This window comes from Siphateles boraxobius, unplaced genomic scaffold (genome assembly GCF_051911475.1).
Source record: "Siphateles boraxobius isolate OS27281-9 unplaced genomic scaffold, OSU_SipBor_1 43, whole genome shotgun sequence".
NCBI classification, from domain to species: Eukaryota; Metazoa; Chordata; class Actinopteri; order Cypriniformes; family Leuciscidae; genus Siphateles; species Siphateles boraxobius.
Genome location: NW_027509064.1, coordinates 4,312,301 through 4,334,284, shown reverse-complemented (window position 1 = coordinate 4,334,284; position 21,984 = coordinate 4,312,301). Strand labels below are relative to the sequence as shown.

Sequence of the window (21,984 nt, the reverse complement as noted above, 5' to 3'; positions counted from 1 at the left end):
TGACAAATAAGCCAAAAGCTTAAAAGTGTTTTTAACACCTTTTTTGACTATTAAAGTTAATATAATATATACTACACAAAATTGGATAAAAAACTGTTTTATATTAGTTCCTCTATGAATTAAACACATGCAATGAGGTCTTGTGATAATGTACAACATCATTTCAATTAGGCTAATGTTTAATTCGGTTTTATATAAGCAGCCGTTCAGCGTAGGCCTATATATTTTCTGAACAAAGCCAGTGAATGCCTTCGTGGTAATCCCCTTAGTGAGCAATGAAACATTGTTAACACATTTTCACAGTTACAGTTGTGGTCAGAATTAATGGCACCCCTGGTAAATATGATCAAAAATGGCTGTAAAAAATAAATCTGTTTATCCTTTTGATCTTTCATTAAAAAAAATTGCAAAACTCTAACCTTTCATTTGAAGTAAAAGAATTGAAAGTGCGGGGTAAATCACATTATGAAATAAATGTTTTTCTGCAAAACACGTTGGCCACAAAAATTGGCACCCTTTTATTAAATACTTTTTGCAATCTCCTTTTGCCAAGATAACAGCTCTCAGTTTTCTTCTATAATGCCTGATGAGTTTGGAGAATAACTGACAAGAGATCAGAGACCATTCCTTGATCCGTCAGAGACCATCTCCAGATCCGTCAGATTCCCAGATACATGTTGGTGCTCCTCCTGCTAACTGGAATCCCGGGGTGACGAAATACTATTGGGTGAACAGGAGTGGGCGAGATCACACGGACCAAAACAAAACCCGACTGACAACACAGAACGTGTAAAATAATAAGTAAAATAACTGCCTGTAGAAGTTTTTCAGAGAAACAAGTATGTGACCTTAGCATGTTTCCTAAATATCTGCAAACATACGTATTAAGGTATTTTTATGCTTTAGTAGAATAAAAATTTTTCATACAGCACCTTTAAGTAGGCTACTCAAATTTGTCAGCTGCAATTTTTTTTCAGTTCATCTGAATGAAGTGAAATTAAATCAAAGATTGAAATGCATTAAGCGATTGCATCTATTTTTAAAGAAACAATACAGTAAATTTAAATTACAAGAGAACATTGAAAAGATCATCAGAAGTTATTACATTCTCTCTCTGCCTGTGATTAGAATCAGAGTTGTGTTTCTTTGTGTGTTTTTTTTCATGTGTGTCTTGTGCTATCATCTAGTTTAGAGGCCGTTTACATTTCACTGTTTAGCTAAAAACATAAAACTTTTTATGCATTTTGTCTGCTCGTGCTCATTACACGACAACATCATTTTGGGGGCCTGAAAACACAATATTTTGAAAACAGGTTTCAAAGTACAAGTTTTTGAAAACAAAATCTTGATCATCTCCGACAAAGTGACATTGCCAACTACTGGCCTGGCAGCATAATACAGGGTTTTTAGTCTTTTTTGCAGATCCGTGTGAACGGAATACGAAAAATGCATCTTTTCCGTTTTTGCGTCTCGCTATCATGTAAATATACCCTTCAGGCCCGTTCACACCAAGCACGATAACTATAAAGATAACGATAAAGATAACTATATATGCGTCCACACCAACAACGAGAAGCACCTGGCTACAGCCTGCAGATTTGGGCGGGGGTGCACCTGGGGCTGCAAAGTGGTGACGTAGAACGAGGCGGGGCCGCACCTGGGGTGGGGCTGCACATCTCTACCCATAGACATGATGTCTACCCACCAACATCTCTTCTCATTGGTTAGTATCGTGAACTCAACTCATGACGTCGGATCTATCATGGTTTCATTTCCGCTGTTCATCGCTGCATGGTGAGTACAGGCAAGCTACTCTTTTTTTGTTCTAATTTTATGTAGCCTACAATTTTTAATTCTGATGTGGCGTTTAGTGTGATGTTAAAATGAAGTGGTGTAAAAATAAGATTGTGTAACTTTATTCACCATATCACACAAATAACTATGGCAGTGTTTCCCAAAAGCATCGTAGGCGTGCGTGTGGTGTGGTGTGGTGTGTGTTGTGTGTGTGTGTGTATATATATATATATATATATATATATATATATATATATATATATATATATATATATATATATGTATGTATATGTGGTTTTGAAGGGATTAGGATAAAGTATTAAAACAAGGCCCTTAAAAAGAAATACAGTGGCGAAACTGAACCAGGAGAAGAAAAATAGGATTTAATAGTAACACTAGGTTATATTATTATATACTTATATCCTAAGTTATATTGTTGGACTTTTTTTCTATGAATAAATTGATTAAATGTAAACTATTTTGATATTACTGTTATTAATAAGTATACATTTATTTAATTGAACATTAAACTACATTCAATAGTAATACAAATTCAACAAAACTCCTTGAAAGTAGGGCTTGTTTTATATATTGCATACTGTTACTTATACTTTTGCTGCTATACAGTATATGCACTGTACAATCCTTCTGCTGGAGGGGAACTGTCCTGTAGAGTTTAGCTCCAACCCCAGTTAAACACACTTGAACCAGCCAATCAAGGTCTTACTAGACATACTAGACACTTCCAGGCAGGTGTGTGGAGTCAAGCTGGAGCTAAACTCTGCAGGACAGTGGCCCTCCAGGAGCGACTTTGGACACCCCTGCACTAGAGTAATAAAATAATAAAACATTTTATGCTATTTCTAATGCTCTATACTTCTTTCTCTTTGCAGATCCTTGGCATTGTCATCCCCATTTATATTCCCTGTGTACCATTTTTGCTATTTACTTTATATTATTTTTGTTTTGCTGTGTAAATTATTCTCTTACTCTAGTCCTCCATCTCTCTCACCTATTTTTTTTGTTGTTTACTTTATAACCCAAAGGCTCTTTTAAGAGCCATTCCCACCTGCAAAAATGCACACAACTGTGTTAAGCCAGGGGGAGTGTGAGCAGTATTTAAAAGACTGCAGTAGTAAGTGCCCATTCTGCCAGTACACCAGCATGCCACAGCTGATGTATTACCACATCAAAAATCATTTTCAGTGGGCAGTGCAACATCATGGTGAGTTTAACAGTCTTTTGCTTATGTCACTTTATTTAGTTTAAGTATACTATAGTGCAGAACCAGCCAATAATGCACTGTGCATGCATGCTTCTGATTTCATTGCTTTTGAATTTGTAATATAATTTTAAATGAATTTGTAATTGAATTTAAAGGCTTAGGTAAACTTAATTTTCTGCATTCCGCACATTCACAGTTTGAGTGTGCAAACATCCAAAAGCATATTCCATTTACCATGGCTCTTTGTTGCTCAAATCACAAAAACATGTGCTTGCACGTGGATGGTGCTAATGACAGAAAATCTGTCTTGCGACTGTCCACCGTCCAGAGCAAAATGCAAACAAGTGAAGTTTAATTTCATCAAACCTTTTTTCCCCCCTCTTTCAGATTTCACCATTATAAAATGCAGTTTAAAATGTCGGGCAAAGTCCCATTTTCACTGCTGCTATTGTTCAGCAACTGTGATAACTAGGGGAAATTTGCTGAAGCACATTGCCAGCCATCCTTCACCACCCACCCGGCCTCAGTGTTCCTCCTCTGTCCCGCAGCCTCAGTGCTCCTCCTCTGTCCCGCAGCCTCAGTGCTCCTCCTCTGTCCCGCAGCCTCATTGTTCCTCCTCTGTCCCGCAGCCTCAGTGCTCCTCCTCTGTCCCGCAGCCTCAGCGCTCCTCCTCTGTCCCGCAGCCTCATTGTTCCTCCTCTGTCCCGCAGCCTCAGTGCTCCTCCTCTGTCCCGCAGCCTCAATGATTCCTCCTTTGTCCCGCAGCCTCAGTGTTCCTCCTCTGTCCCGCAGCCTCAGTGCTCCTCCTCTGTTCCGCAGCCGCAGCCTCAGTGCTCCTCCTCTGTCCCGCAGCCTCAGTGCTCCTCCTCTGTCCCGCAGCCTCAGTGCTCCTCCTCTGTCCCGCAGCCTCATTGTTCCTCCTCTGTCCCGCAGCCTCAGTGCTCCTCCTCTGTCCCGCAGCCTCAGTGTTCCTCCTCTGTCCCGCAGCCTCAGTGTTCCTCCTCTGTCCCGCAGCCTCAGTGCTCCTCCTCTGTTCCGCAGCCGCAGCCTCAGTGCTCCTCCTCTGTTCCGCAGCCGCAGCCTCAGTGCTCCTCCTCTGTTCCGCAGCCGCAGCCTCAATGCTCCTCCTCTGTTCCGCAGCCGCAGCCTCAGTGCTCCTCCTCTGTTCCGCAGCCGCAGCCTCAGTGCTCCTCCTCTGTTCCGCAGCCGCAGCCTCAGTGCTCCTCCTCTGTCCCTCAGCCTCAGTGTTCCTCCTCTCTCCAGCAGCCTCAGTCACCTGCCATCCACCCAAAATGCTCAGTAAAGAGGACTGTAACTTGCAGCCAATGTGATTTGACCTTGCTTGCCAAAAATCTACGAACTCACATTAGAAGACATCACACTGAAAAGGAAAATGCAATTACTCCTGAGAGGCACTTTCAATCTCAGTGCATTGATGAAAAATTGGAATATTTGCCATTGAAAAGGCTTTTCATGGTCAAGCAACACCCATACATGTAATAAAAAATACTTGGGGCCCAAACTATCACTCTGCATGTGAACTTGACCAGTGTATTTTGAATTCAGAGTTTGCCCATAACACTGGGATACTGCCTTTTGAGTGTTGCCATGTCAAATCACTGTCTTTTTGTAAACAAGTTGCCAACCTCAATGATGCACGGACAGAGAACAGTCTCTCTCAGCTGGTGCAGCCGAAGTGGTTTGGTGAGGAAAGGAAAGCCCAGCTGTTAAAGTTGCAGCAAGAGGCAAATACTGCAGAGACACCTTTGTCTTTTCATGTCACTGTTGGAGGTCCATCAACAAAGCATTTCATTTCTGTATTTGAACCAACAGTGTCCTATTACAGCAGGATGGGAAGAGTTATAGTGGCTTATGATAAAAAGAAAAATAACTGGCATTGTCCTTGTGCCCGACCTCGCCAATCATGCATTCACAAGGCTACAGCTAAGTGGCATCTTTTCCAGATGATACCACAACTCTTCAAGAGGGTCAAGAGTTCAGAGGAGGTTTTCAACACTGCTCATACATGTAATGATGATGCCAGCTGTCAAGATCTTTCATATCCCCCCAACTCTACTACTGTTACTGTAAAAGGATGATGAAATATATGCTGGAAAATAAGAAGATTCCAGTGGAAATTCCACAGACCATCATGCAAAAGTCAAAACATGGAAAGGCTTTTAATAATTTCCCAAAACATCTTGTGCCTGAGGAAGTTGAATGCGGAATATGCAAGGGAGTTTTGAGTGAGCCAATGATGATAACTTGCCGGGCAAAGATCGTTACATTCAATGGAGTGATTCAGGGTATGACATCAGTTTAATTCATATTGCTTTGATAAATATTTTTTTATGTTGTTGCTTTGATAGATATTTATTTGTCAGTAAATAGTCTTTGCTTTCTCAGGTGTATATACTTACTACAAGCTGTGCCATAAATGCAACCTCACATACAGATACCAAGAATGGAGTGACGGTTTGCACAACTTCAACGATAATGTAATCCTCTCGTTACATTTGTGTGTGCTCAAGTGTACACAAGTGTACTACATTTGTGTGTACTACAAGTTTTTAAACACTGGTAGTATTATTATTGCTAATGACTCAGATAGGACATACATTTGATATTCACTTGGGCTTTAAATGACTAGAACGACTTTTATACGTTGAGGGCTCTTATTTTTATTTTATTTTAACCATTTCCCCTCCTTCTTTTTGTTGTCCTTCCAGAATCACACAGCTGTAGGTAGGGTTGTGCAGACAATTGAAGCCACAGAGGGAGAGTCCTTGCCCAAAGGTGACCTAATCATGCAGGCGTATCTTCACTTTGAAGCCTTATGTGATCTGGACTAGTCAAGTCAAGTCAAGTCATCCTCATTTATATAGCGCTTTTAACAATGTAGATTGTTTCAAAGCAGCTTTACAGAGATAAACATATAATTTAAGGTAACAGAGATTTTTTTGGTTTTATAGTGGCTCTTGAAAAATGTTTTTTTTCCAGCTAAAGTTAGTTTTGATTGATTCACTTCCGTCTAAATGATCATTTGTTATTAAATTAGGGGCCGCTAAGACGACACCGTTCTCTCTAAACAGACTTTAAACGTGAACCTGTGATAGACGCTGCTGGCGTTCACATGCGCATTAAGAATTGATTCTATAGTTATGTGCGTTTGAATATATGTGTGCAGGTTTGTAATTCCTTACAAACCATGCCTAAACAAACTACTTGTCTATAAATTTTGATGCAGAATTTTTATTTTATCTTTTCACTTTGGGTAGGTACGCGAACCGAAAAATTCCACAACGCTTTATCTGTAGATTGGTATAGGGATCCTCCACAGGGAGAGGCTAGTTGGTACTTCAGCACTGCATCGTCATCAGGTCCAGGCGAAAGTCCTTCGTCAGATCTAGAAACGGCCTGGATCCAGCAGGCTGCGGGAAAACCTCGGGATAAACAAAGACACTAAAATTAGCGTAGATGCCATTCTTCTTATGATGTAACGAGTACATCAGGATTTGAGGGAAGTGTTCCCAGTTCCGGCTGACCTAATCTAAGCAGCCTAATATTGAATTATAGAAGTCTATAGAGTGTTATGTGAATGCTAGGTCAAAGAGATGTGTTTTTAGTCTAGCTTTGAACTGACAGACTGTGTCTGCTTCCTGGACAATGTTAGGAAGATTGTTCCAAAGTTTTGGTGCTAAATAGGAAAAGGATCTACCGCCAGCAGTCGATTTATATATTCTAGGTATTATCAACTGGCCGGAGTTTTGAGATCGCAATAGACGTGAAGGACTATAATGCGTTAAGAGCTCGCTCAAGTACTGGGGAGCTACACCATTTAGTGCTTTGTAAGTAATCAGCAATATTTTAAAATTTATACGATGTTTAATAGGGAGCCAATGCAGTGTTGACAGAACCGGGCTAATATGGTCGTACTTCCTGGTTCTGGTAAGAACTCTAGCGGCTGCGTTTTGAACTAGCTGTAGTTTGTTTATTAAGCATGCAGGGCAACCACCCAGTAGAGCATTACAATAATCTAGCCTTGATGTCATGAACAAATGAACTAGTTGTTCCGCATTTGTCAATGAGAGCATATGACGTAATTTAGATATATTTTTAAGATGGAAAAATGCGGTTTTACAGACACTAGACACGTGACTTTCAAATGAAAGATTGGTATCAAAGAGCACACCCAGGTTCCTAACTGACGACGAAGACTTAACAGAGCAGCCATCAAGTGTCGCAGATACCATTTCTTTTAAGAAAGGAACACAGTTGTGAGGATACTGCCTTTTCTAGTATCTTTGACAGAAAAGGTAGATTTGAGATCGGCCTGTAATTGACTAATTCTGTAGGATCAAGTTGCGTTTTTTTTAACAAGCGGTTTAATCATAGCCAGCTTAAAGGTTTTTTGTATGTATCCTAGAGACAAAGATGAATTAATGATGTTAAGAAGAGGATCTATGACTTCTGGAAGCGTCTCTTTCAGTAGTTTAGTCGGTATAGGGTCTAACATACATGTTGTCGATTTAGATGAATTAACGAGTTTGCAAAATTCTTCCTCTCCTATGGCAACAAATGAATCAAATTTTACCTCGGGGAGACTATAATGCACTCCCTGATGTGATGCTGTAGTAGACGGTTGCATAGTTATAATTTTGTCCCTAATATTATCAATCTTATAAGTGAAGAAGTTCATAAAGTCATTAATGCTGTGTTTCTTGGAAACTTCTGGGCTTGAAGCTTTCTTTTTCGTTAGTGTAGCCACTTTTTCAAATAAATACCTTGGATTATGTTTATTTTCTTTTAATATGGTTGAAAAATAAGCAGATCTAGCAGCTTTTAAAGCCTCTCTGTAAGCAATCGAGCTCTCCTTCCATGAAATCCGAAATACCTCTAGTTTTGTTTTCTTCCAGTTGCGCTCCATTTTTCTGGCTGCTCTCTTAAGGGCCCGGGTGTGCTCGTTGTACCACGGTGTTGGACTATTTTCTTTAATCTTCTTTAATCGCAACGGAGCAACTGTATCTAAAGTGCTGGAAAGGAGAGAGTTAAAAGTTTCTGTTGCAATATCAAGTTCTTCTCAGCTATCTGGGATGCTGAGACGATGAAACTGATTAGGAAGATTATTGATAAAGCAATCTTTAGTGGCAGAAGTAATAGGTCTAACATACTTGTAACATGGAGTTGGCTTTGCAGCCTTGGCTAAATGTAATTTACATGAGACTAGATAATGATCTGAGATGTCGTCGCTCTGCTGCAGAATTTCAACAGCATCAACATTGATTCCATGTGATAATATTAGATCTAGAGTATGATTACGACAATGAGTAGGTCCTGACACGTGTTGTCTAACTCCAATAGAGTTAAGAATGTCTTTAAATGCCAATCCCATTGCATCTTTTCCATTATCTACATGTATATTAAAATCACCAACAATTAGGACTTTATCTACAGTCAATACTAATTCTGATAGAAAGTCAGCAAATTCTTTGATAAAATCTTTATGGTGCCCTGGTGGCCTGTATACAGTTGCCAGCAGAATTCTCAAACTTGATTTATCGTTTACATTATATATTTTTACATTAAGCACCAACACTTCAAAAGAAATATATTTTAAACTAGATTTTTTAGTGGTTTTGAAAATATTACTATAAATTACAGCAACACCTCCCTCTTTGCCTTTCAGGCGAGGTTCATGTTTATAACAGTAATCATGAGGGGTGGACTCATTTAAAGTAATGTAATCGTCTTGTTTTAGCCAGGTTTCTGTCATACACAGCACATCTAGGTTATAATCTGAAATCATATCATTAACTATGAGTGCTTTTGAAGTAAGGGATCGAATATTTAGCAACCCAAGCTTTATCGTTTGCTCATCTGTATTATATCTATTTTTTATTTGTTGAATATCAATTACATTTTTAACCTTAGATCGGTTTGGACGTTTTTTGGATTTCCAAATTCGGGGAACAGACACAGTCTCTATATGATGATATCTAGGTGAAAGAGCCTCTATGTGATGGGATTTATCTGACCTTGGTGACGCGAGGCCGCTAGCAGACGGTCGGTTTAGCCAGTTTGTCTGCTTCCTGACCTGAGCCCCAGATTGTCATGTTTTGTCTCTAAGACTATGAGCCAAATTACTAGAGAGAAGAGCAGCACCATCCCAGGAGGGATGAATACCATCTCTTTTCATCAGGTCAGGTTTGCCCCAAAAACTTTTCCAATTGTCTATGAATTCTATATTATTTTGCGGACACCACTTAGACAGCCAGCCATTGAGTGATGACAATCTGCTAACTATCTCATCACTCCTTCGGACAGGAAGGGGGCCAGAGCAAATTACAGTGCCTGACATCGTACTTGCGAGTTCAAACACCTCTTTAATATTAATTTTGGTGATCTCCGACTGGCGGAGTCGAACATCATTAGTGCCGACGTGAATAACAATCTTAGAGAATTTACGATTAGCATTAGCCAGCACTTTTAAATTTGCTTTGATGTCAGGCGCTCTGGCTCCCGGCAAACATGTGACTATGTTGGCTGGTGTCCCTATTTTCACATTCCGTGTAATAGAATCGCCAATTACCAGGGCACAATCAACAGAATTCTCAGTGGGTGTTTCACTGAGTGGGGCAAATTCGATTTGTCGTGGTAATCGGAACGGAAGAGTGGTTTTTTGATCCGTGACTAGAGCGATCCCTCACTGTCACCCATCTGCCAGGCTGCACAGGCAATAATTCAGCCGGAACCGAATCATGTAAAGAGTTCACTATGCTAGGCGCATCCAAAGTAGAATCTAAAGCTCTAGCACACTTACTATCCTCAATTAAAGTTTGGATGCGTGATTCTAATTCTGAAATCTTCTCCGTCAGCCTGACTGTTTCCTTGCATTTATCACATATAAACCCTATATTGCCGACGGGGATGGCTATGCTAAACATGTAACATGAAGTGCAGGTGACAATAACAGGACAAGACATTACTCACCGTGTTTGTTGACTGATTCTTACTCACCTGGGCTTTTTATGAACTCAGAGGCGCGGGGCGCGCGCGAGAAAAATAAATAAATAACTGAGCGCACGGGTGGCGCGTTAACAGGCTAGCGAGTTACTAGCGTGTTGTTCTAACAATAACGGAAGCTAGCAATGTCAGGTTAATCTGAGATGTTGTCTAAGCTGTATTTAGTAGTATAAACAACTAGAAATGGTAGTAAATGATGGTTCAAAACAGAAAGAAATACAAAGCTAATACGAGGCTTAGACGGAGCTTACAGCCTCGAAGCAAACAAAACACAGCAGGCAGCTAGGCAGACAGGCCTACATTTACTCCTGTGTGTCCTGTGGATACAATCCATCTACTGGGATTATGGACCTTCATAAAAAAGGAGTGTTCAGCATCCCAGGTAAGTAAAGTTATTGTAGTTGCATTGGTTCCTATTATAGATTTATGTTTCGGTTTAAATAAATAATTCACATATTTGGCTTTGAATTAAGTTTCTTTATATCAAAGTGAGTGAAATTCAGTCTCCACCTGCGACCTATGATGGTGAAGGAATACAACTTTTTCAAATGTTTAATTTAGTTTCATATATAAACTGAGAAAGTTCTGTAAATTGAATTTAGCATTCAGCTGTGGAGCACGAAACTCCTGTCTTATTCTGTGTCTCTATATACAGCTGTCAGACGGGTTTTCTTTCTATTGTAAGTTAAATGAAACATGTTAATGAAACTCTTGGAGACTCTCGCGAGCTTTTGTCTTAGCAAGAGAGAGTCCTGTCACTCCTGTTCTGGAGTCTCAGGGTTTGAATAAGTTTTTCCCTCTCTCTTTTAATACAGGTTCCTAAACTTGAATATGAGTTTCCACCATCACAATGTAAACTCTCCCTCTTATAATGTTTATATATTACAATGTTTGACTCAAGGAGTTAGACGATGTTGGAATGACTGCAGCTACCGACAAGCAATAAAGAACTACTGCTTGGAAAACTTCCACCGTCTCCTGGTCTGAGCTTCTAACTTTTCTACAAAGAAAAATATCACTACAGATGGTGCCGTGACCCGGATATAATTAACTTCACCTGAATCCAGATTGGAATTCAAGCTCAAAGATCTGACTGCATTCCAGAGAGAATCTTACCTGAATCCAGAACTGAAATCTCCACTCAACAAAGACGGAGTCCCAGAACTGAAATCTCCAATCAACAAAGACTGAGTTCCAGAACTGAATCCTGAAACTTCAACGCTCAACAAAGAACAAACTTTTTTTGACTGAGTTCCAGACGGAATCCTTTCTGTATAAACAACGATTTGGTGAGTTTCACTCTATTCAAAGAACCACTGAAGACCAGTACAAATCTCTGCGCCATCAGAGAACAGTTATCAGACAGCTGTAGTGTCTGGCTAACAAAGTTACCCTTTAAAAGTTTATTTTAAAGATGAAAGTATAGCCTCTACGTTGCTAGAGAAGGTATCCTCTAAAGTTAGGGAAGGTTAACATTACGTGTTAATATTGGTGAACCTCTGTTCAAACAGGGATGTGTTTATCCTCTAAAAGTTAGGAAGGTGAAAGATCCTTTGCATTTTCCTTTTAGAGAAGATTAGCGTAACGTGCTAATATTTTGTGTGTTACCCTTTGCTCTGGGCAAGGAAAGTTAACTGTGTTATCGAGTGTAGCCTCTTTTGATCAGAGAAGATTTAGTGTTTTTGTTTGTTTTATCCTCTAAAAGTTAAGAAGGTGAAAGATCCTTTGCATTTTTCTTTTAGGGAAGATTAGCGTAACATGCTAATAGTTTGTGATGTGTTGGTAACAAGGAAGTTTAACAAGATTTGATCTGTGTTAACAAGTATACCCTCTGTTGATCAGAGAAGTTTATTTTTTGATTGTGTGGTAACAAAAGAAATCCACAAAATGGTTAGAAGAAATGCTAGGCTAGTTCCATCAACTGAGAAAAATGGACTAGCTAGCCCTTTATGGACAGACAGTGAGTTCAAGTTATTGTTAGGAGAGAAAATTGATTCCATAGTGACTGAGTCAGTTAGATTGGATTTGACAAAGAAATTTGGTATTGATCCAGACAAAGTTTGGTCTATTGAAGAATGCAAGAGGGTGCTAGGTGCATGTATCAGAAAGAAAAACATGAAAGGCATAATCTGTTGCCATAAAGAATATAGCTTATCCATTGCACAAGAACAAACTAGGTGTATTGATAAGTTAAATGAACAAAACAAACAATTGCAGACTCAAGTGTCCTGTTTCAAGACAAAGGTGAGCCATAATCAGGCCTCAACCAAATGTGACTCTGAAGACCAACAGTCAGATGAAAGCTATCCTGATTTACAGTCTTTCTGTAGACTAGAAAACACTAGAAATTCTGGTTTGATAGATAAAGATGTAAATGCATTTGAAGTGTGTGGAGCAAGACAAAAGGCTCAGACTAGGGCAAAAGGGATTGACTCTGTTCAATCTGTAACCCCCATACTGCAGCTACAAGCAGTCAAATTATCTTTAGGTCCTAAAGAAATCGAGAGAATCGCTGAAAATTTGCCATCAGTGCAAAGAAATTTTTGTGAGTTTAGGAGAGAATTGTCCAGAAAGATGCGGCTCTACGATATGTCTCTAGCTGAAGTCACCCAGCTAATATCACAGGTCTTGACTGAGTCAGAATTCAGTGATTTTGAAAATGCTGTAAACTATTTTGAGTTTCAAAATGCCAGAAAAGATGACTTGAGAGAGGGAGTTATGAGAGTGTTAAAAAGCATTGTTGGACCAAAAGTGGACTGGTCAAAGATAACTAGTTGTTTACAGAAGAAGAATGAAACTGTTAGTCAGTACACAGAAAGATTTTGTCAGTCAGCTGCTGCATACAGTGGAATAGCAGACACTTCCGAGAAGGTGTTAAATGATAATGGCCCCTTAGCTCGCACATGGTGTGATGGTCTTTTGTCAGAGCATAGAAATGCATTGCATTTCTTAAATGTCACATGGGTCACTAGAACCCTGCAAAACAACTTGGACAGTTTAGTTACTTGGGAAAGAAACTCTGGTGTCAAGGCAAGAGTGAAAATTGCAGCACCATCCTTTAAGGTCAACACAGAGAAGCAACAGAAACGCAAATGTCCTAAGAGAGAGGGCAGCAGTTGTTATTATTGCGGTAAACATGGACATTGGGGAAAAGAGTGTAGAAAAAACAAAAAGAATGTTAGAGAAACTAACAATGTAACTCAGCTTCTGCTCAGCCTGCTGGCGGCTCTGAAGCAGCCCCTCCCCTCGTCATTAAGCTTGTTTGGCAGCTGTTTTAGTTGTTAACCAGTTAGGCTGTGAGTGCTTAATTTCCCCACTAACTTGCAACAGAGATAAAAGACTTCTGTTTTTGTTTAATAGAACAAAAGGAAAGTGACTATCTCAGTTTTTCCTTTGGGGGACACTGGTTAAAGTAGACTCACATCCTTAAATGTTATTTTACAGCACAGGCCTTTCATCATTAATAGTGTTAGGTCAGACTGTAAACGTAAAAAAAGCCATCATGCAGTGTCCACAATAAAGCCGAATATTGTCTTACAGCGTGCACCTGTCACGAATCCGTCCTCATGTATGATGTCTGCTATGACTGAAGTTTTGTTAGAGGATGAAGGAGAAATTACTACAGACGAGCAGGTTATGCAGTAACGTCCATCACGGAAGTGTTAGCTTCAGGACGTCTTCCAGATCATTTTTCAGCTCAAGCTGCAGAACTAGTAGCCCTAACAAGAGAATGCACTCTAGCTTCAGGATCAGTTGCTAATATCTACACAGATTCCAGATATGCTTTTGGGGTAATTCATGATTTTGGTGTCATTTGGCAAACCAGACAGTTTCTAACTTCTGCTGGATCCCCCATTAAGCATGCTGAATTAGTGAAAGATCTAATGTTTTCCATGAAACTTCCAAAGAAATTAGCAGTGATCAAAGTGAAAGCACATCTCACAACTAATACTACGGAAGCTAAAGGTAATGCTCTTGCTGATATGGCAGCTAAACAGGCTTGTTTCTATGCAACTGTACAAGTTTGTTCAGGTAGTGCAGCACAGAAGAAAATGATGCCTCCTGAATCAATAATTGATCTGTACAAAGACGTTTTCCTCCATTAGAACCAAAGTGGCATGGGCCACATCAAGTGATGTTGATTACAGCAGCTGCAGTATTGTCTCAGGGAAGGAAAACCTGGACTCATTGTACACACTGTAAGGTTGTCCCCCACCTACAGGGATAGGTTAGGACACGGAACCAGTGAGGAGCCCCGGGAAGAACCGAACGCAACAGGCTTCGAGGGTTAACCCTGGGGTGAAGACGTCCCTCATAGGCCCTATCCTAGTCCATCCTTACCTCACTGTTCTTTAGGTGTCATAATTAAGAGATAGGGAAAGAAGGAACAACAATAGCAGCCTCGGAAAATTTACCACCCTAGTGTTGAACCAATACTGCTCTACTGTCGAGCAGACTCAGAAAAGTACAACCCTAGAACAAATACTACTCTCCTGTCTTTTGTTTTCTTTCTTACTCTGTGCAGATACCACTTGATGATGACTGTCCGGGACCCATACGCACTGACCTCGTCATCTGCGTATGAAGCCACAAGAAAACCTCAAGAACACGACTAGACCCACTGCCGAACCAACTATCACGAAAGAAAAATAAATAAATAAATACACAACGCAGAGACTCACATACAAAACCTTCAGTCATCCTTCAACATGATCAAGATTGTCGTACCAGTAACATGACAGACACTCTCGCTTCGCACAAGATAATGATCTTACAGAACAGAGTGGCCTTGGATTCAACACAAGGAGGAGCTTGCACCATCATCGGACCTGAATGCTGCACCAGTTTAATGGATCCAACAGAGAACTTGAACACAATCCAACAAGACATTCTTGATCTTTCAGCAAAAGTACACCAGATGACTGAAGATAATTTTTCATGGTTCGGAAACTTGATTGGTAGACCCTGGCTGTGGATAAAGGAAATAGCAATTATGTTGTTGTTTGTTCTACTGGCGTACTATCTATGCGTCCACAGTATCAAGTGTTTCATTCAACATATGAATCACGCCTCTCACGAGAAAATCACAGTTCCTACCAGAAAAGACTATTACACGTAGGAACGTCACGGACCCTCAAATTGCATGTTTGTTTCTGTGTCAGCATGCAATTGCAGAAACAGCAACACAAAAGCATGTGCTTGTAACGATCACAAGTTACAAGAATGAATTTTTAATTGTTTAAATTTGTATATAGTGTGGGAGTTATTTAGAACTCCCAAAGGGGGAATTGAAGGAATACAACTTTGTCAAATGTTTAATTTAGTTTCATATATAAACTGAGAAAGTTCTGTAAATTGAATTTTGCATTCAGCTGTGGAGCACGAAACTCCTGTCTTATTCTGTGTCTCTATATACAGCTGTCAGACGGGTTTTCTTTGTATTGTAAGTTAAATGAAACATGTTAATAAAACTCTTGGAGACTCTCGCAAGCTTTTGTCTTAGCAAGAGAGAGTCCTGTCACTCCTGTTCTGGAGTCTCAGGGTTTGAATAAGTTTTTCCCTCTCTCTTTTAATACAGGTTCCTAAACTTGTATATGAGTTTCCACCATCACAATGTAATCCCCCCCTCTTATAATGTATATATATTACAATGTTTGACTCAAGGAGTTAGACGATGTTGGAATGACTGCAGCTACCGACAAGCAATAAAGAACTTCTGCTTGGAAAACTTCCACCGTCTCCTGGTCTGAGCTTCTAACTTTTCTACAAAGAAAAAGATCACTACAATGGTCATGTTGACATAGAAGAATTTTGGGATGCAGTAGCAATGGACATGATAAGCAGAGGGTTTTACCCAAGTAAGTTTCTTATTTGTCTCTCACATAGGGCTGCATGATATTGTGATATGGTTTAGTGTGATTAATTTATTAAATTATTTAAATTATTTGGAATTATATTATGGAAATTATTTCCATATAACAATGCAATATTTGCAACAATTTTCCAAATTTCTAAATATACAAAAATTTTCACATGAGGATGCATTTACTGGAGAAGCAAAATCACTTGTTTTCTCTTTGAAATAAGTTATTTTTTCTTATCCCACTGCCAAATATTTAGCTAGTTTTAATCATAAACGCACTTAATTTTGGAATTAGTTTTAGAAAACAAGACTTGCCGTTTTGCTTTTCTACCAAATGCGTTTGAATGTAAGATTTATTTTAATATTTAAACTGGAAAACAAGATAAAAAAATACTATATATTATATATACAGAAAAACTAAATATTGCACTTTCGTTTTTTTCCAATATCATGCATTGCTAGTCTCATTTTGTATGGTGTGCGTGTTGCAATAAATAGCTGTATTTTTCTCCTCAAGGTGGCAAAGAAAACCCATTTACAGTTTCACCTAGTTACCACAACTGGTCCCCATGGATAGGTCCAAAACCAAGGGAATCGACCATGGTATTAAACACAGAGAGTGCAAAGGTTAAGTCCTCAAATGATGGAAGTGACATTGATGTGCCTTTTACTGAGGAAAGACTTGGTGATGAGCTGCTGCACCTCAAGGTAAATAGTTGTTTAATTTGTTCAGAAGGGTTTTACCACATTAAGCTATTATAACACTGTTGGCTGCATAGCACAGTGGTATGTATAGGGTCTCTTCATAAATATTATAATTTTATAGTAATTTATTTTTGCTGAACCTACTCGTAAATTTGCATATTTGATCAGGTTTTCGATTTAAAAAAGCTGTGTCGACAGTGTGGGGTCGATGATGTTGGATCCAAAATGGATCTCATTCTCAGGCTTCGTAATAAAATGTCAAACAGAGTGACTTACAACAAGGTGTTTGAACAGGTGTGGGGTGCTTCTGGTGAGTGATGTTTTTTGTTACTCAATGAAGTTAACAATACAGTACTACAAAATAAACATTAATGAAATATGATATGACCAACTGCCTAAAGCAGCAATTACTCGTACCTATATCATTTCATATGTGTTATTGGAATGGTTTCACTGATCTTTCAGAAAATGTAGTTTTCATTCAATTGTTTTGTATGCTTTTAGGTGGCCTGGGCCTAATAATGTGTCCTTGTGGTGTTGTGTACTCTATTAAATTTAACTTGAGAGCAGAGAGTCCCTGTGACTTTGCAGACCTTCTCTTGTCTTGGAAACACTTTCCAAATATCACAATTTACGATTACCCTAGAGGATTAGTGGCACACACTAATAATCGAAAACCACTTCACCCACCTTTCCATCCCTTTGAGGGCAGTGTACAAGACCCCTCCTCTGAAAACATACAAAAAGCAAAAGAAGGAAAGCTAAAGGTTCATCTTCCCTGGATGACTCACAAGAAAAAACCTATGGATCCTGACTGCCACCCATTGACAGGGTCCTCAGAGCACTATTGCCTGTGTGATTTTTTCCACCAAAGCAATAGTAAAGACAAGAGAGATGTGCTGCGCACTATTAGTCTTGTACCAGAGCTGGCTGGAAAGATCAATAGTCAGTGTGCCGAGCAGCTGTTTTCTGAAGTAAAGAGAAACAATTACTTCATGAATATGATAAGACCTTCTGCACACATTTTTCTTGCTCGAAACATCCTTCACCACCGGAATCTCACACGGAACAGGAAGAAATTGGAACAATTCAAGAAATTGTTCAGTGGCAGTCCTAATTTGCAATTAGACTCCAATGGAAAGGTCATACTTGGTAATGTATAAATATTCTATTAATGTGCTGCATGTGAATAGGTCATTCCATTCAATTAATTGTACTAACTATATCTTTTTAACACCTGAGTAGGAGCAGAACCAGAACCAGAACCAAATGTGGGACCAAATTATTCAAAGACAACCCAAACTTTGAATACAACTCTGAATGAGAAGGAAATGCATACAGGTTGAGGTTGTTCTTTAACTCATTGAAGATTTGCTAACATTTTAAGTGAATTACATTTTTTTTATTATCTTTTACTTATGTACAGCTGTCCAGTCGCAGTGTGACCCTAAACTTTGTCGAAGTCCTGTGGTAACAAGCCTGAACATTGTTAAATCAAGCAAAACATTTTGGGGGACCATGCCAAATGAGGGGCAACAGCAGTTGGTAAGTGATTTTGAAGGATTTTATCTTTTTCAAAATACTGTAAGAGCCATATTTCATATTTCATATTTCAAAATGTATATTTTTATTATGTAAATTTGATACAATCATTATTTATGTTAATTAGTCATTTCCTGTTGAATATACTTTGCTTTATATTTGTTCTTTCCGCGCATGTGCAGTAACGTCCATTTTGTAGCACATGTAAAAAAAGTTTGAAGCTCATGCAATAAGTGCAGATGCTCGTTGGGAGAACACAAATCTTTTGACCGTATATTATAGAGATAAATTGCCTTATAAATATAGTATCTCTTCAAACAAGTTGTTGAGAAGACATCGCTGCACAAGAGGATTATGCTGTATGTAAGAAACGTATTTCTTTGTTGATTTGAAAGAATAAACAGTGATAAACGAACTATATGGATTTCGAGTGTGAGTACAAGGCAAGAAGATACGCGTCAAAACTTGTGGAATAAATAAAAGACATTCACATGTCCCGTACATGTAAGTCAAAAGCTTTGTTCATTGTTTAAGTGTGTTTACAAGTGCGCACTTCAATGCACGTTAATGGAAGACCGTGCTTGAGACGTCTGAAGGACTCGCTTCGCTTGTTGTGGCCAAATAGTGCTGTGCAGGATATTGGAGTTATAAATTAATGAAGATCGATCATAGTTCCGCATGCAAGAAGTGTTAGTTGTGTAACTTTGATTGTAAGTAAGATTGCACGTCTTGAAGTGTTACAAATGGCGGACAAAAACGACGACGACGACGACGATGTTGTTACGCGGTCTGAACGCAAGAGGGCGCTAACGGACAAGGGTTTGGTAGAGAAGCTTCACAACCAGATAAACGCCAGACGAGGCAAGTTGAGACAATTAACTGCAAAATCAAATGAGATTGAATTGCTTATGGAGAACATTTCCAATTTGAATGATGTTGAAAACAAGCAGTTTAAATTCTACAAACGGATGTTTGAAGAATTTATTGAAAGTAATGCAACAGTGTTGTTGTATTTGAAAGATGAAGAGCATGATGCTGATCAGGATTTCTGGTTTCAGCCTAAATTATTATGCTGCAAAAAGTTCATGGAGAAAGTGAAGTCATGGATTGAGGAAACTAAACAGTGCATTAAGATGTCTCAAATCTGTGATAATGAAGTCTCGCCAATGGACAGTCTGTCAATGGTGTCATCCAGGACGGTCACGTCTAATAAGTCAGGAAGTGGTACAGCATCTGTTTCCAAAAAATCATCAATATCAACAGCATCATCAGCTCGGCTTAAGGAACAAGCTAACAGAGCAGCTTTGTTAGCTAAAGCAGCCGCTTTAAAAGAAAGGCAGGAGTTGGAAATGAAAGAAGCAAAGTTAAAGGCTGAAATGGAAAAGTTGGAAATAGAAACGGCTCTTGCAATGTCTAATGCTAAAATTAAAGTGTATAAAGATTGTGAAGAACAACTACAGAATGCAGATCAAAATGTGGCCATCCAAGCAGCCGATGTAGTCATTCCAAAACAGGAGCATTATGAATATGATGAATACAGTGTAAGATCAAGGCATGGTAAAATGCTATCACGTCCTGAAGCAGTTCACTATTGTATACCGGCAAGTGTCAGACCTAAGAAAACAAACACTGCAAAGGAATGGTCAACACCAGTCAATGAAACATTGTGTGGTAACACTGATACATTAGAATTTCAAAGAGTGATGCAACGCCAGACAGACATCACAGCAATGCTTGTGAAGAATCAACAGATGTCTTGTTTACCTCAACGTGAGGTTACTTTGTTTCATGGAGATCCACTTGAGTTCAGATCTTTTATGAAGGCGTTTGAACATGCTGTTGACTCCAGAGTTGACAGTAATGCTGACAAGTTGTACTTTCTGGAGCAGTACACTAGAGGTGAGCCCAGAGACATTGTCAAAAGCTGCCAGCACATGCCAAATGATCGTGGTTATGCAAAAGCAATGAGACTCTTGCATGAGAAGTTTGGAAATGAGTTGAAAATTGCGACAGCCTTAATGCAAAAGGCATTCAAATGGCCTGAAATAAAGTCAGAGGATGGAAAATCTTTAAGTGCATTTTCATTGTTCCTGGTTACTTGTCGCAATGTAATGGAGGACATTGAATACATGGATGAGTTGGATAATCCTACCAACATGAGGATTATTATCTCAAAATTGCCCTACAAGTTGCGTGAAAGATGGAGAGCCCATGCTTACGAGTATGAGGAGCACAATAGAATAAGAGCCAAGTTCATTCAGTTGGTTGAGTTTGTTGATCGCCAAGCAAAGGTAATATCAAACCCACTTTTTGGAGATCTGGATGCTTTGGCAGGTGACAAAAAACACACCAACAACTCTTTTCAAAGGGCTAAGCTGAAAAGAGAAGGAAAAGGAAGTAGTAGTTTTGCAACTGACTTAAAACAGGTTGGCGAAACTCAAAAAGACTTGACAATGATGAAAAGTAACAGTGCGGCAGTTATTAGTGCTTACACTAAACCTTGTGCATTCTGTGAGAAAAGCCATACATTGGAGCAATGTTATCAGTTTGGTGCTAAGCCATATAAAGACAAATTTGACTTTTTAAGAAAGAATGGATTTTGCTTTGGATGCTTAGTCAAAGGACACTTAAGCAAAGATTGTAACAGAAGAAGCACATGTCAGCTGTGCTCAAAGAGACATCCTAGTATGTTACACTTAACCACACAAGACAAGATTCCTGAGAAGGAAATGGTAAAAGTTGATAGTACTGAAGTTAACACTTTACCCACCACAATGAGTCACGAGACAAGTGTCTGCACTGGGGCCGGAGACGACTGTGTTCTTGCAATAGTACCTGTCAAGATAAAGTCAAAAAAAGGTGATAAGTGCGTGGAAGTGTATGCCTTTGTGGACCCAGGCAGCTCTGCCACTTTTTGTACTGAGGCACTAGCAAGACAGTTGAGTGTCCAAGGCAGAAAGATTGACATGATGCTAAGCACCATGAACTCAAGCAAACGAGTGGAAAGTTACATGATCACTGACTTGGAAGTGAGTGGATTGGAAGAGAACAACTTCATTGAACTTTCCAAAGTGTTTACACAAAAGAGCATACCAGTTTCAATGGAAAACGTTCCACAACAACACGAAGTTGACAAATAGTCGTACCTTAGTGAAGTGAAGTTGCCTCACATTGATGCTGGAGTGGAGAGCCTCATAGGAAACAAGGAGTTCAAGCTTCTGGAACCATGGAGAGTAATAAATAGTAAACACAATGGGCCATATGCAGTTAAGACTGCCCTTGGATGGATTTTGAATGGACCTCTTAGAGAACTTGAAGACAGCATGCATGGCTATGCACAAACAAGCGTTGCAGTCAACAGAATTTCCCTGGAGAGTGTGGAACAAATGCTGATACAACAATACAATCATGATTTTTCCGAAAGAAATGCGATGACAAAGCCGAATTATCACAGATAGATCACCAGTTTTTGAAGTCTGTATCTAATTCAGTGCAATTTTCTAATGGTCACTATTACATTGACCTTCCAATCAAGAAAACGGTTGTCCAAATGCCTAACAATCGAAGTGCAGCTGTCCAGCGAGTGTTAAATATCAAAAGGAAATTCCAAAAAAATCACTCCTTTCATGAAGAGTACAAAAACTTCATGACTGGCATGCTGAGCAAAGGCTACGCAGTCAAGGTGCCTTCATCACACTTAAGTCGTCAAGATGGTCAAGTCTGGTATATACCTCACCATGGGGTGTACCATCCTCAGAAGAAGAAGCTTAGGGTGGTGTTTGACTGTGCTGCAAGTTTCCAGGGAGTGTCTTTAAATAGTGAGCTATTACAG

The 21,984-nt window shown here is 39.3% G+C and overlaps 1 pseudogene; it reads left to right on the top strand.

Annotated features, from left to right (window-relative positions):
* The first annotated feature begins 1,762 nt into the window (after window positions 1-1,762).
* Window positions 1,763-17,773, top strand: LOC143708815 (uncharacterized; annotated as a pseudogene).
* Window positions 17,774-21,984: the final 4,211 nt, after the last annotated feature.